Source organism: Lactuca serriola, chromosome 1 (assembly GCF_051521515.1).
Source record: "Lactuca serriola cultivar US96UC23 chromosome 1, Lser_US96UC23_V15, whole genome shotgun sequence".
Taxonomy (NCBI): Eukaryota; Viridiplantae; Streptophyta; class Magnoliopsida; order Asterales; family Asteraceae; genus Lactuca; species Lactuca serriola.
Genome location: NC_136408.1, coordinates 242,414,830 through 242,430,884, shown reverse-complemented (window position 1 = coordinate 242,430,884; position 16,055 = coordinate 242,414,830).

The window sequence follows — 16,055 nt, the reverse complement described above, 5'->3', positions numbered from 1 at the left end:
AGTTCACGGTCGTAAACCCCCTCAGGATGGGTTCCTGGGCTGTAAACTCCTAAAACTTAGTCAAATGATGTAACACCGTAAATTTTCAAAATAATTTTTCGTTTTCAAAAACACATAATGTAGCACATCACAATTTCAAATCCATAATCAATAGTGTTTTCAAAACAAATCCCAAGATCTCTACACATAATAAACTCCATCGGTGTGTGTACGTGTCACACCGTCACCTTCCCACGGTCCTCGCTAGTACCTAAGACATCAACACAACAATTGTAAGCATAAATGCTTAGTGAGTTCCCCAAAATACCACCTACCACAAATAAGCCACTCGAGGCTAAACTCGACCCTCTGGTCAAGATGTCTCAGCAGGACCCTCCAGTCCCGTAGCTCGTCGGACCCTCCGGTCCAGTCATAGCTCATTGGGCCCTCTGGCCCGGTTTGATTCGTTGGACCCTCCGGTCCGGTCTATATTGTTGGACCCTCTGGTCCGGTCTACACAATTATACAGCATACATATAACACATAGCACGTAATCTCATACATAACATGTAATCTCATACATAACACGTAATCTCATACATAGCACATAAGACCCTCTGGTCAACTAATAATAACACTCAAGGTAACGTATAGTGAGAAGACTTGCTTGGCATGAAGAATCAACCTCCAATCATGCTGCTTGCCAAACACCGACCTCTAACTCTGTGTCAAATCCCACAATTAACCCAATCAGAAACTGAGTCCAATTTCTCAATTACCAGGTCAAAAGATAGACCATTTACCAATTAATTACGGTCCTAACCCATTGGGCCCACCAAGGCCCAATAATAAATGGGCTTTCCCAAGTCCCAACCTCACCCTACAAGACAAGCCCAACATGAGGCCCATGACATCAATTTAATTCTCTATTCACAGGCTCCACTAAGCAGGCCCAAGGATTCCGGCCCAACACTTAAAGCCCAAAAGACCACCTAGCCCAAAAGCCCACAGAGGGGTTACGCGAGGGGTACCTCTCTTGGTACGCTCAGCGTACTCAAGCATGCACAAATCTGATCGGGGACCTCAGCCTAGTACGCGGGGCGTACTAGGATTACGTTGGGCGTACTCTCAGTTTTTCTTAAATCAATTTCTGGTTCTTAACCCGTTAAGAGCATAACTTATCTCTTGGATCTGGACTTCCTAACATGTCATACTCCATAAAGTTATCGACTTTAAGCATTTGCATGGCTGATGAGGTCACAACACATAAAAACTCTTACTTTCTTAACCCAAATGCTCATAACTCATGTATGGGTAGATTCACATGATCAAGATCTCATTTTTATGGTTCTTCATCACTAGATACACTTAATAGGACAGGTTATTAAGCTTTGGAGTGCATCAACTCATAAAGTCTCAAGCTTGGGACCAAAAACCCTAAAATGGACCCTAAAATGCACAAAACAAAAAGAGAGGGAAAGCTTGGGGCTTTATACCTTCAAATGGTGCTCTAGCCCCAAGGAAACTCAGATCCACAACATGCTCTTTGACTTCACTCCCTTCCATGCTCCTTCTTAACTCTTAAAAGTCCACAAGAACACAAACAAGCTCATCATGGCCACCACAAGCTTCAAGAACGAATATTAGGGTTTGAGAGGGTTTAATAACTGAGGAAGGTGGCCAGAAATGAGACCATCTATTTCTTTTTATAGGGACACTTCACTTAATTAGGGTTTTCTTCTGTGCCTAGTACGCCCAGCGTACCCCCTGGTACGCCCAGCGTACTAGGTGGCTCTTGCTTAAGAAACACACGCATTTGTACGCTACGCGTACGCATACGTACACCCAGCGTACTTCGCTGCCAACTTCTTGACTTTAACGACTTAACTTGTCAACCCTCCAAACTTTCATAGCTTCAAAGATAAAACTTTGATTCCACAATCATCATACATATCGAAAGGTAATGAGATCCTTTACGTTTCTAGCAACTCGCCTCAACCCTCAACCCTCTCGCGCCCGACTCGTGGCCCACCAACACTAATCACGGACAATCTGAAACATGATGTTACAATTCTCCCCCACTTGAATTAGATTTCGTCCTCGAAATCACCCCTTAGCCATATATGAATTTATACTATCTCTAAAGGGTACCACCGAATGAATCTCATACCATACCGTAACCTTCTTCCATGGAAAACTAAACCAACATAGAACTCCCAAAATCATAATTAGTCCAACCACTCTGATGCTGATACGCTCAATCCCAAAATCTAGAAACTCTAGTGGCCTGACCCACCGCTAGACCACCTACTTAAACGATCACCATGATATTCGTTCCTCGAATGTCAAACCCTGATAACTCACTGATCCTCTGATCCACCATCGCGACTGGTCTTTCGACACAATTCAGACTCGCATCCACTTGGATATCCTCCAGTGGAACCATTGCCGACTCATCGGCTATACACTTCCTCAGTTGTGACACGTGGAAGGTATCATGAATCAGATCCAACTCCGCAGGTAGCTCCAAGCGATATGCTACCCTGCCCACCCTCGTGATCACTCTAAACAGCCCGATATACCGAGGCCCCAACTTGCCCCTCTTCCTGAATCGAATCACTCCTTTCCAAGGAGATACCTTCAGGAGTAAAAAATCACCGACCTAGAATTCGAGCTCAGATCAACTCCTATCTGCATAACTCTTCTGGCGACTATGAACGGTCAACAACCTCTGTCTGACCTGTTGAATCTGCTCTGTTGTCTGAAGCACTATCTCTGTACTACCCATCAACCATTGCCCTACCTCTCCACAAAAAATGGGGGTCCGAAACTTCCTTCTGCACAGAAGCTCAAAGGGTGGCATACCAATGCTTGAGTGATGGCTGTTGTTGTAAGGAAACTCAGTCAAGGGCAAAAAACGTGTCCCAACTCCTCATGAAATCTCTTCCAGAACCTGGAAGAGAAACGCACATCTCGATCTGAAACAATCGGATCCGGTACTCCATGCCACGATACCACTTCTCTCTCGTACAATTCCACCAGTCTCTCAGCAGAAAAACTCTCCCTGAATTCTCTTTCGTATCAGCTCTCTTTGGCCAGTGATACATAATTCTCAAGGTTCTCTTTACTCCAACCGGATACTATACTCCCGATAGAATCGTCTCATGTTCCCCATGGCATTTCCCGTACCCGCGGACCGACCCTACCTAGGTCTAAGATATCGGGTGATAGCAATAATCCTTCCTCTTAGCACAGGATTCGTCTCAGAATTCTAGAATCTCACTTCATGTACCCACACACCATTAATGCCAAACTCAAATCAAGAGTTTGGTCTGTACCAACGTTGGAACCTCATGTCCCAATGAAACGTTTATCCCATGACTCAACCTGCGCCCAACGCAAATACCACCTTGCCAATTCCCTTATGTTGCAACAATCACCACTCAACTCAAATATAGTGATTCCCGTGAAGGATGTAGACCCCAGTCTCGCCCCTGTTTGAACCACCAGACTCCCAAAAACTCAATACTAGAGCTACTCATGCCCAAGATCCTCATGTATTGTGCTCTAATAAAAGATTATTCCCTCATAACCACCTCTCGCTGACTAGAGAATACTACAGCTCCTCGTAGCATCACAACATCCTCTTACTAGTGAGTACTACGGCTCCCCCATAGCATCACAACATCCTCTGACTAATGAGTACTACGGCTCCCCGTAGCATCACAACATCCTCTGACTAGTGAGTACCACGACTCTCCGTAGCATCACTACACCTCTGACTAGTGAGTACCACGGCTCCCCGTAGCATCACCACAACCTCCTCTAAATAATGAGTACTACAGCTCTCCGTAGCATCATAACATCCTCAGACTAGTGAGTACCACGGCTCCGCGTAGCATCACCACACCCTCCTCTGAATAATGAGTACTACGACTCCCCGTAGCATCATAACATCCTCTCGTCTAAATAATCCCTCTTGATGACACTACCCGAAGGCTCTCACTGGAGTCATAGATACTCGATACACCACCTGCCGTCACAAACTCAAGACTTCTTAAAATTAATTCGGAAATCAAGGCATTATTCTCAGATCCCTCAAAACACCATTACAAAACATTCCAAAGTCCTGCCTCAACCACTGTCTCCGATTTTCCGCATCCTGCAGGTACAAAAATACATTCTCTCCGAATCTCGTAAATAATCCTTCATTTTACCCAACGCGCAACCTCAGCATATCCAAACACTCCATTGGAACACGATGGAATCGCTAACGTTTCAGAACACGTTGATGACCATCCGAAGTTCTTTCCTTTACTGCTTAAAACCCATACAAAAATACTCATACCGACCCGGGAGTTGGCCGCCTGATTATCTCCTAAATACCTTAAAAGGGCATATAACAATCCATACATCGAACCATAACTCCTCAGTTGTCAATACCATCCCTACAAGCTTACCACCTTTAACATCCCTAACCACCACCAGATTCCTAACCAATGGCCACCTGCCGTGGAGACACACGCCCGTTCTCATAACGTACCACATGCATAATGTCGCTCTGCACTTCGCCTTCACCACTAATAAACCTGGTCTCATGATTCCGAACCTCGAGTCTCTATATCCAGATTTCTAACCGCCCTTGAGCAAATCTCTGATCCCCTCCATAAAGTACGGTTCTCCCCCACTTAGGGTTCGAACCATCACCAATTGACGCACTAACAACTATCTCATAGACAGTTTCTACCAGAACATCGCACCTACTCTTGGAAGGCACTACACGATGCCCCATGATCTCCTCACATAGGGATCAAGCAACCCGAAAATTCCCTGAATCTCCGATGAAGTCCTCAAGAACTTCTCGTCACAACTGTCTCTAGTCCCTCCAAAATCTCATACCATCCACTACCGAACATCTCAATTGTCCAGTAATAATCCTGACTATCAAACTGGAAATTTTGAATCATCATACTCCTCATCCTCGTACTCCCAACCAACGTGTGAATCATCACAAGAATAGGGACTCCACTCCCATACTCAATACCCAACATATACATAAGGGTCACCACCCCGATATACTCTTCTGGATCACCCATTGCTACAGTTAGCATACGTCCTACTATACTCAAGTAGGGTGCATGCTGGTCCCTGACCATCTCAGTCCCAACTAACAACCTGCTCATGGTATATGATTTCTCACGGCAGACACGCTGCCAAAAACTCTGGTGGAAGATCGCCATCAATGTCAACCCGCAGGGTCTACTCCTAACCTCAAAACCAAAGTCTCACACCTCTTATGTTTCCCACAGGAAGCGGAAATACCACCACTCAGGTCACATAAAGTGTTCCCTTTCTCTCGACTGATTGCTCCTCTCAAGTCGTAATCCTGCATAAAACCATCTCTACTCATCCTTGAGTCTTGCGACTACATCTGACATCTTACCAAAAATATTTGAAATGCTCTCTACCTCCCTCTCCAGGGATGCCTCTTCTGACTCAATCATGGCCCTCAGGCCAAAAACCTCATCGCGCCCAATCTCCGCATACTCAATCATGACCAAATAACCGGAGAACCACAAGCGTCATTCACTACGAACCATGGTACTCAGCCCATGACGTATATTCTCAATCTGCTACGATGCATGGTATTCGAACCATGACATCCCCCTCAATCTGTTGCGATGCATGGTACCCGAACCATGACATCACTCCTCAATCTGCTCCAATGTATGGTACTCGAACCACAACATCACTCCTCCATCTGCTACGGCGCATGGTACTCGAACCTGTTGGGTTTTGAGCAATCTAACACTTCCTAAGTGTGCATGCAACCCTAATAAACCTTGGATCTATGTTTTTCTAAATACATGCAAAATAATAATTTTCCAAGGTTCATAACCTATCTAACATGGCATGGGGTACTTTTACACATAAAAGAGTTAGAAGAGATTACATACCTTTTTGATGAGTTTGATTCTTGAGGAGTTTGACGGCCAAGCACCAATAGTGTGAATGCCTCAAATGGAATCACAAATCACCACACACTCTTGGAAAACTTTGAGAGAGTACACACACACTTATATTTTCGGCCACACACAAGCATACACCTAGTGGTTCACTAGTTTCCATTTCATGCAACATAAGCATGCTTATATAGTGTGCATGGTTAGGGTGAAACCCTAATAACCCATGACCTTTCCTTTTCCAAGGACCCATGGGTTGAAAGCTCCATGGATCATCCATGGACTTCCATACAAGCCTATCCCATTAACAAATGAGTGTTAGCCCACACTATATAAAACCAATACCCCATAATCTAATTAGTCTTCCATTTAGTCTCTAAATTAATTCATAATTAATTTAAGACTAAGACTAATTAAATAACATAAATTCATATTAATATATTATAACTTATAATATATTAACAAACATATGTGTATAACTCTCATAAAATTATCCATAAATTGTTGGGGTGAAATGCAAGCCAAATGGACCGTGCCGGGTCGGGTCAAGTATATACCAAATAAGTTATGGACTTAGACACCTTATCCAACAGACTCCCACTTGGAGAAGTCTAATAACTGTATTTGCCTATATAACTTCAGGAACCAACCAACAATCGTAGCTCTCGAAAACTCTGTTGAACTATGAAGTGCCATTTTAAGACAAGTGATCATATAATCCTCTGTTGTCATGATATCAGCCGACAAACACATGGAACTATGTCTTGCTTATTGTCTGGCAGTTGTTTCTTGATTTCCGATTTGTATGACAAAGAACTTCACTGAACACATCGGTTTAGTTCTGACCGGGCCCGGTACATGGGTCAACACAAAATCATCGAGGGGCCCAGATATCGCTTCTATTTCTAGAAGGAACAGATAAACTTCGACTCATATGCTTGTTCTACTACTTGTTGAATTGTACACAAAGGCACGTTTTATAACATCTGATAAGTTTAAAACTAAACTTGATGATCGATTAGATCTTAAACGGGTTAAATAAACAGTAAACAGCAAGAACACGAAAACAATAAATATCTCAAGAATGAATCAAACGTGTCGAATGATTTATAAAACAACCCTCAGAAGAGCTCGATAAAGAACATCAACTGTAGAGGGTTAGAAGGTTTACAGGAACGATAAAGAAAGAACTTTGTAATGCTATCTTCTTCTATCAATCGTATTCTCTAGATCGTTAACCTAATATGCATGCAAGCATATTCTTATATAGTAAACCTAACAGCTCACGGTTGGACAGGCCCAAACCGGAGTACAAAATTATTGGACTATAAACCGAGCCCAATGACGCAATTCTAAACGAATCTGCAACCCAACAATCTCCCCCTTTGCGTCAATTGGAGCGAGATCTTCACTTCTTACTTGGGCTAGCAGCAGCAGGAACCTTCTTCTTTACAGTCTGAAACAGACGAGAGATAAGGGCGAGTATCGTCTGTCTGAATCGGATGTACCACTGTATCATATCATCGAAGTATTTGATATCATCCGCTGTATTCTCTTTACACCGATGGATGATCCCTAGCACATGCTCAAGACAAGCAGTGGTATAAAGATGTTTATCCGCTAAGGCAAAGAGACATTTCTGTCCTTCAGCCCTAGTGAACATGACTGAGTTTCATCTGGGGTCAATCTTTCCCATCTTCATTTGATTGAGATCACTGGCCGAGCCAACAGGAGAGATCTTCAGTTTCTTCTTGAAGACTATGGCTATCTCCTGATCCATCAAGGCGAGCTCCATGATATAACAAACTAACATCCTTTTGAGATGGTCTATAATCGGACCATATTCAGCTTCATTCGTCAAGAGGATGTTATGCAGAACGATCCAATCATGGGGGTTGAGGTTCGGTAGATCTGCTAAGGATATGAGATGTTCGGTTCTTGCAGACCGTCTGATCACCCTAAACCGAACGTTGATGAATCTCCCTTCGGTATATGGCTTCAAAACCCGAACATTAACGATCTTCTGAGCGCTCCATGTTTGAAACTGTGGTTGAGCGGCCTTCAGATAGAACTCGATTAACTCCCGATCAACCTCAGGATTAGGATGAGGGACTTCAAAAATGTTGGAGAAGGCGTGGAAGATAAACACCTTTCGGGTTAAGGGCATATCGAACTGCGAATCGACAGAATTGTAGCAGTCGAAGGAGATCACCGGTTCGAGCCATAGGATGCTTGGAGTATCTATGGCCTCCTTTATCATTCTCTCTCGAGTCCAAGCAGGGAAAAGAGTCTTCCTGCTCTCGAGGAGATCGTGGGCTTCTTTCTTCTTGCGTTCGGCTTCTTCAGCTTCTCGCGCCACACGAATGTTGTCATTATCAACATTGCGACTATTTTTGCGTTTCAGCAAGTCAACAATGGTTTCTTTATCATCTTCATCCTCTTCCTCAGCTATTTTCTTTCCTTTATCCTTCACACCCGAACCCGAAGTTTGACCAGTAGGAGGAGGTTCGGTTGTGTGAGCAACTTTTGAGGAAGGAGGTGGTTTCGATCCGGACTTCACTTCTCCCCCTTGTTTCGGAGTGGACACGAAACTAGGTAGCCCTTCAATTTTGCTAAGAAGGTCCAGGGCAGGAGCAAGTTTTTCAGCAAGGGTTCATCTCATCGAATGATTGAGAATCGGATCGTGTGCTTCCAGGATGTTGGATAGGGCAGAGTGTACATCCGAAACACATGTTTTGATAACCTCCCGTTCGGATCGAAGAGCTTTAATCTATTGCTGAGAATTGGAAAGCTGAGCGCTCTTGACCTTGAGGGCGGTGGTTTTACTAGCAAGAACGTCCATCAACGAGTTTTCGGCAGCGAGATCCTCTTGAAGTTTACAGAGGCGCTCGTCAATAGAGGCACGAAGGGCCGAGTTTTCGTCGCTTATGGATTGGCGAAGGTTAGCGAACGACTTCAACTCCGTTGAGACGAACATGGCCAATTGTTGAACGATTGGTTCCAACGTTGTCTTTGTTGCATCGACGCTCTCCTGTAAGGACTTTAACAGGGAAGAGGCTTCAGAGAATAGTTTATCGACTTTTGCGGTCGCTGCCTCACAAGCTTTTTGTCACACCCCCGAACCAGACGGCGGAAACGTCCGGGGGCTGTCGTGACTCAATTGAATACCATAACATTGAATATATATGAAACATAACAACATTCGTCACCATTCATTAATATTGTACAACCAGTAGAGTTTACATTCATTACATTGTCTCAAAACATTACATTCTCGAAAGTGATAGTTCGATACTAGTTAAACGACAGCAAAACGTCATAGAGTTCAATTCATCCTTCACTTTATCTGTTACCTGAGAATACAAGTATTTTGAAAAACGTCAACATATGAAATGTTGGTGAGTTCATAAGTAGAGTTTGAAAATCCAATGTTTGTATTGCTTGAAAACCACCAGAAAATCCGATATTTTCTGAACAGAAAAGCTTTTGAAAATGTTGTGAAGATCCATAGGTATGCTTGTTTGTTTCTATACTTAAAGAAAATTTGTTCATTAAGGTTGTATGCGTTTTGAATCTGTATGTATTAAAACAAAACCCTAGGAAAACCCGATGTTTTCCTAATTTCTTATATTACATGAAGTTACATTGAAACCATTGCATAGCGTATAGTGTCAGTCCCAGGCGACGTTGGAAGGTTCTCGAGCAGGATTATTTACTACAAACCCGCGTTACACAAACGCCTAGTTTATAGTTATACTAACGAACCCGAAGGCGTCGTCAGTACTAATCGCGTTATCCAATCGCCCTGACTAGGTGTAGTCCCACATCCGAAGAGAAACAGGTCACGAAGACCCCGGTGACTCCATTAACCGGTTGGGGATAAAAATGTACGAGGGGTCCCAGACCCGCCTCGCAAAAAGGCAGACTCCACTGGCGACACTAAAGGACCCTTGGGGACCAGTAGTCTACAGCCATTGAAAGTCCGGTTACGTCGTGTCGGATTGGTAAAACCCAACACTTCGTAAGATAGAGGTCTTCGGGCCTTAAGATCAGGTCATTGGGCTAGCTAGGCTCAACGAACAAGATTTTACACTTTTGGGGCCCAAAGATGGTGCGTAGACGTCTGTGCACACTCGTATGTATATGTATTACCAAACGTTACTTGTATGAATCGTAGTGTCGTAGTGTTAGTAGTTGTAGATTTCTATTGGCTCGAGACCGAGCCAATTCGTTTAACAACGACTTTTGGTATTGTAATGTATTGTATTTCGTCGATAGTCGTGGTGCCATTATTTGATCAAATTGTGTATATTGAACTAGCCTTGAAATATTCCTGTTTTCAGCCCCTCATTATTTGTAAAATTTACATTTTCAACCCTTTTTATAAAATACTTCCCGGTTTGGTCCTTAAACCATTTTTCTTGACATTTTAACACCAAAAATTATTGAAATTAATATTTTTCAGCACATTTTTCATAGAAAACAGCTTAAGACCCTGAAAATGCAGTTTTCTTGGTTTTAATCCCTTCTTTTCGCAAATTTGACAATTTTGGCCCAAATGGGAAAATTTTTGCAACTTTGGTCCTTTTTAAAATTAAAAAGCATTTTCAACCTTTGAAAAGGGTTTGGAACACTTATAGTTCACTGTTTTACAGAAAGTTACAGTTTTGGCCCTCCAAAACAGAAAAATTCGCATAATGGGCCTTATTGGGCCGAAATTTTCATTTTTAGCCCATTAAGCTTGGAATTTATGTTTTTAATCCCCTAAATGAGTATATTTCCAGAAATTTATTTATGGAAACTGTTTTGGCATACTTCATCCATCAGAATCTGTGAAATGTCAATTTGGGCCCTTATTTTTGCATTTTTCACATTTTAGGCCCAAAATTTGTGTTTTTAACCCAAAGAAAATTATTACTAAACCACTTAGCCATTTTTCTTGAAACACTTTGTGTTTAGAAATATATTTGAAGCTAAAGTCATTTAATACAAGATATATCTCGGTTTTGATGGGTTTTAAGGCTAGATCCAACATAAAAACACATAAAAGCATACATATAAGCATGGAAATCATACAAGGCATACAAAACACATATAGATCTACACTTTCACTTGTATTCCCCCCCCCCCACAAAACTCATAAAAACAGAAAATAGGGGGTATGAAGCTCACCTTGAGATTTGGATTTGATTTTGATGAAGATTTGAGAGAAGATTTCGGCCCTAGAAACTCCTTGTGGAGATTTTTGAACTTAGATGGTTCTAAGGAGTTAGATCATGAAATAAGGCTATGTAAGAACGAATTCTTATCATTAAGATGAAAAGTAGGCGTTTATACATGATAACCACTTACCAAGAGGTTGAAACCTTGAAGATCACTCTTGAAACAAACACCCACATCCACGATTTTTGATGAGGAAGGAAGAGAGGATTTTCTTGAGTATAAGAGGTAAAGATAAGAGATTATTGTGTTTGAAATGAGAGATGAGGGTGGGAAGGGCCTTATGGCCGTGAATTAGGGGGGAGAGAGAAGGAAGAGATAAGGTTTGCATGGATATATGTGAATGCATTGTTACATGGTGGGTAAATGACTTGGTTATCCTCCAAATAAAAATGATGTGTCATGTATTAAGCTAATTAGCTAATTTCTCTTTTTTTTTTTATATAGATAATGGGCCTAGAATTGGGCTAGGAGGAAGGAGGGTGAATTAGTTTGGCCCAATCCTTTCTTTGGTTCGAAATTATGAAGCCCCTATGGAAAATTTTCGGCCCATTGGACTTTTAGGGTAGTTCTCGGCCCAAATAGGTCCATGAGAAAGGTGTGGGTTATTCTAGGCCCATTAAAGCCCAAAACACTATATTTTAATGAATGTGAGTTCAAATAAGGCCCAACTTAAGACTCTTAGCTTAAAAGAGTTAAGTTAAGGGTTTATTGGTCCATTAGGTCCAATAAGAGAATCATAGTCCATAATGAACTTGAGTCGGGATATATATAGGGTTTCCAACCCTTATTTAAACATATGAGAGATATTTGAATGAGAGTGAGCATGATATTCCTTTAGAGTAAAAGTTATTACACTAGTTGAATGATTGCATGAGAGTAGAATTTCCTTACAAAAATGCTAGTTGTGACATCATCCCCCCGTTAGAGGGAATTTCGTCCCGAAATTCTTTCGAAGGGTAGGTTCACGAATGAGAGAGTAGGTACTTCCTCTGGTCTTCGCGGTTCCCTTGTGAATTTCGTTCCATGCTTAGCATTCCATGGAACCTTCGCATTCGTAATGAGGCTTTGTTTTGTATGTTCTACTTCCCTATCCAATACCTTGACTGGTTCTTTGATGAACATGAGATTCTCGCTTACTCCGATTTCCCGTAAAGGAATGATAAGAGTCTCATATGATATGCATCTTTTCAGATTCAAGACACAGAACACAGGGTTGACTTTGCTGAGCTCCACAGGCAGCTACAGTCTATATGTCTTTAATCCGAGCAAGAAGCTCGAATAGTCCGATGTAGCGTGGGTTTAGTTTTCTCGTGTCCTAAAACGAATCATTCCTTTCCAAGGAGATTCTTTTGATAAAACGCGATCCCCGACTTGACATCCTACTGGCTTACGCCGCTTTTCAGAATAGTTCTTCTGTCGGTCTCGCGATGCTGGAAATTCAGCTTTGATTTGGATTATCTTCTTTTGTTGGTTTCGTTAGTGGTTTCTGGTCTCATGAGAGTACCACCAAGTGATATACATTTATGACTATAATGAGTTTTCGAAAGGAGCATTCTTGATGCTCGTACGGTAGTTGTTATTGTATGAGAATTCTGTCAAAGGAAACCGGGTATCCCCTGACTTGTTGAACTCACACACCTAGACTTGTAGTATGAATTTGATTGGTCAAATGGTTCGTTCACTTTGGCGATTGGTTTGAAGGTGGTAAGCAACGCTTATGTCTAGTGATGTTCCCATAGCCCTCTGAAGTGATTGCCATAGTCTTAAAGAAAATCTGTTATCTCGATCCGAGATAGTAGATACCGATATTTCATGGAGTCTCACGATCTCCTGGATATAGATCCAAGCTAATCCTTCCATCTTGTTCGATTTTTTGTATTAGCAGGAAATGGGCAGATTAGGTTAACCTATAGACAATCACCCAGATAACGCCTAACTCTACTCTTATAACAAAAAGCTTCGTCTTTTGACCGCGAGAGTTTTGTCCATCCATGTAGTGCTTTCAGTGCGACATTCCCAGCTTTGATGCTTTCTAGGCTGGTCGTAGATGATGATAGTGTTTCGTTCTCGCTTTGTGAGCAGATGAGTATGTTATCGATGAAAATAGTGAAAGGGCTAACTAGGAATGGTTGGGAAACTAGGTTCGTAAGGTTCATGAATACCTTGGGAGCATTCGTTAGACTGAAGGGTATCACAATGAATTTGAAATGGTCGCGACGAGTTCGGAATGCAGATTTGGAATGTCGCCTTCTCGGACTCAGAGTTGATGATAACCGATTCTTAGATCTATTTCAAAGAAGTAACGAGCTCCTTGGAGCTGGCCAAATAGATCGTCAGTCCGTGGAAGTAGGTATCGACTTTTAATAGGGGGATTGTTCAATTTTCCTAAAATCAATGTACCTTCGGAAGGATCTGTCTTCTTGAAAAACAAGACCGGAGCTCTCTAGGATGAGAAGCTTGGTCTAATGAATCCCTTGCGCAACAATTCTACTCAGTTGACAGGATAACTTGTGAATTTTTGGCGGAAGTCAACCTATAGGGTGAATTGGCAATTGATGTGGTTACCGATATGAGGTTGATTCGAAATTCAACCCGTCTCTCTGGGGTATTCCCGAAAGTTCCTTAGGAAACACATTTCGGAAAATCACAAGCTCCTGGAATACTCTGTATGCCTACGTCTTCTTTGATCTTGTCCACAACATGAGTGAGGAAAACGTAGTTTTTCTTGTGCAGGCACTTCTGTGCCTTGATGCACGAGATAGGAAGAGGATTTGCGCCAGGTTTATCACCATGGATTATTAGAGTTTTCGTGATTAGGAACGTGAAAGGAAACGGCCTTCTCGCGATATATGGTATCAGCACGGTGGGGGCTTAACCAAACCATGACAATTATCACATTAAAACTCCTAATATTTACTGGCATGAAACCTACTTGTAATGAAATGTAGTTTAGTGTTAAGGTGTACTCCACATGAGTACCCTAGATTAAATCATTTTTCCCCATTGGCCATGTCCATTGAAAAGGCTTAGCTTAGTTTTGGGGATGTTGTTTTAGTAAGTGTTTGAATTTGTTACTAACTGAAATTTCACTCGGATTTACCATTGAGTAAGAGGTAAGCGAAAGAGTTGTCAAGTGGGAACGTACCAGTAACAACCGTTGGGTTTTGGATTGCTTCGCCTTGACCCAAGGTCAGGACCATTTCTGATCCTTTTGCTCCTTGATTGCTATCCCTAGGGCAATTGCGCCTGATGCGACCAGTTCTTCCACACCTATAGCAAGTGCGACTGGCTTCATCATTGGTGTTGTTGTTAGGGTTGTTGCGATTGTTGTCATTTTCATTTGGCTGACGATTCTGGCAAGGATAAGTTCTACAGAATTTGGCGATGTGATTCTTTCGGTTGCATTTGTTGCAATGCATCTCCCTGCAGGCTCCATTATGATGGAATTTGCACTGGTTGCATTTTGGAAGGTTTCCAGCATATGGTCTCCTGGCTGCTGGTGTAATAGGGGTCGTGGTTGCATGAACGGCAACAACACGTTGCTCCTTTGAGAACCCTCGAGTGTGTTGTCCCTTTCTCTTACCTCCAGACCTCAGCTTCCTGCTCTTAAGCTTGGGGTTTGGAGTTCCTTGACAGGTCGTCACTTGTTGGTTTCCATGTTTGTTCCTTTGGCTGGAGTTGTCAATGCTATTCCTGCCTCCATTAGGGTTGTTGGCAATGATCTGTGCCATGGCAGCGGTTACTGCTGCCATTACAGCAGCTTGGAATGTAGCAGAGTCCATCTGCAGGAGTGATGTCTCGCGGGTGCGCTTGTTATTCTTGCGGGGTGGCATTTTCCTGATGCACATTGATAACCCAGATCGTAAGTAATGATCGTCATTCCTGATTGTACTCTATAAATTTTCGCATCTTGTTGTAAAATTCTTACTACCTCCGTCTACATCCCTATGATGTATTTTGTGGTAATAGGTGATCACAGATCTGGAACGATTGTTACGTCTATCCTTAGATTATATGGGTTGTTTTAGTTTCGAGATCCTTAAGTATCTAGTGGTTCCGAGGGTTCGCTTGTGCATATAATTGAGTCGTTGCAGCAATGTGAAATAAATATAACGCATAATCGTTTCAGGGGTATGTACCATCTTAGCACACGAAAGAGAGTCATGTCGGATAGTAGGGGAAATTAGAAAAGGCTGGTCCTAGTCGTGGCGAGAAGTGTCTGGTGGTGATGCTGATGAAGTGGATGCACCTCGGAGACGAGCTACTTGTTGCTCGGTATCTCGTAGGCGTACCTCCCAAACTAACTGTCTCGCTCGAGAGTGTCCATTCACTTCCCGTGTTTGCCTCTCATCCCTCTTAATAGCAACTCACATTTGTTTCGTTCGATTTGGGGTGTCCTGAGCTTGGTTATCGATACCTTGAGTGCGTCGCACCACGACTGGGAGGGCCTGGTCAGCTGGTCCTCTGTGGCTAAAATTAAAGAGACCTCAGCTCTTACCGTGGTGTGGTAGTATTCCTTACTGGTGACTTTATCCCCAAATATCGGGTGTCCGAGGGGGCATGGGGTCACCGGAGCCCACACTATAAGTCGGTGCCCTGGATTTACATGGAGGATTGATGTCATTGGATTCTACATCCGTGTCGTCATCGTCACTGCCCTCCGGCTCTTCCTCTTCGAGGTCCACTATTGACTCAGCGGGTTCACCTGCGAGTTCTACTTCGTGTCTCTACTGGGGTTCTTCCTCTGGGTCGAGCCACCCGACTATTCCTTGACTAGGGTGATAGGGTTTCCTGGCTAATGATACTCGTCTATAGCGTATTGCACGATGGGCTATGAATACTAGAAACAAATAGCATACCAATTACTCCTATAACTCTACGACTATTGCA